The following is a 1,222-nucleotide window of genomic DNA, read 5'->3' on the forward strand; positions in this document are numbered from 1 at the left end:
ATGAACTTGCCCTGGGTGGTTAACTGGTGTAACTTGAAAGGTGATGCCGTGATCAGGAGTATATTTATCATGATGACTGGATTGTTGCAAGCTGTGTAGAGCTGAGAGTGAATCAGAGAAAAGCCAATGTCTTTATGGCAAACAGCTCTGTCTGTAAAGTTGATGCACCATTCCTGATTCTCCTGCTATATACATAGTCATTACAGGCAAATACAGATCCTACCTCTCCAGACTGTTGGTTGACAGAGCCATCTGTAAAGATAGCAGCTATGTGACTGACTGGGAAGAGACCACGATTTCTATTTTTTATATTTCACCCTGGCTCTGGTGAAATCGTCTACGAGCAGAGAGCCTTGGCATATGGAAGTGGATCCAAGACAAAGGAAACTGGAAATGGGTATCATGGTGGACATGGACTAAAATGTCTGTGTTGACCATCAACTCCTCTGGTTTCAATTATGGGCAACAGGTCTAGTGTCTCTATAGAATTGCAGATCTCACTGTGCCATCTGGGTCTTGGACTGGGTGGAGTCTGGGAATGAATTTGTTATCTACAGTTAGTTATGAAAGGGGGCATATTGTGAGAGGAGATTTTTTGTTGTACCCTCGTCTTGAGAGGTACTTGGCTCGACTCTAAGTGAAGTTAACAAACCGAGTCCATCGTGGAGTTCCTAGAATTATCCTCATACACTTATTAATGGAGTGTTGCTAGGGTTCTGAACTCCTCTGGAGTAAGTAATAGAAGGGATGTTGCACTGTAGTCTATGAGAGAGAGGATGGTGTGTGTATATAGGAGTGGAGAACATGGAAACCTATGCTCAAGACAAAGCCTGTCAGTCTCCTAAGGACGTTTATCCTTGCCTTTCCAAAGGAAATAGGAAAGGAGCTGTTCTGAGAGTTAAAGAATACACCCAAACATTTGTGTTCACTAACCCATTCTAACTTGCTGGACAGGATGTAGAGCCATTGAGTATTATGACATTTTGGGTCTGTGTCTAGCGTTAGTGTGCTTTTCCTTAATTAGGGATTACCAACACATTTTATTTTGATGCTTTCGTGTGTGTGTGTACGTGCAAGTGCGTGTGTACGAGTTCCTTGTTTTTAATTTGATGAATGACATATCTGGTGTATATATTATACTATAACTATGCTAATGGAGGTCTCAAACCTTTTCAGTCTTTACTTTTCTTTTTATGAAAGTGAAACGAATCTTGAGCATTTG

This window comes from Penaeus monodon, chromosome 27 (genome assembly GCF_015228065.2).
Source record: "Penaeus monodon isolate SGIC_2016 chromosome 27, NSTDA_Pmon_1, whole genome shotgun sequence".
Lineage (NCBI taxonomy): Eukaryota > Metazoa > Arthropoda > Malacostraca > Decapoda > Penaeidae > Penaeus > Penaeus monodon.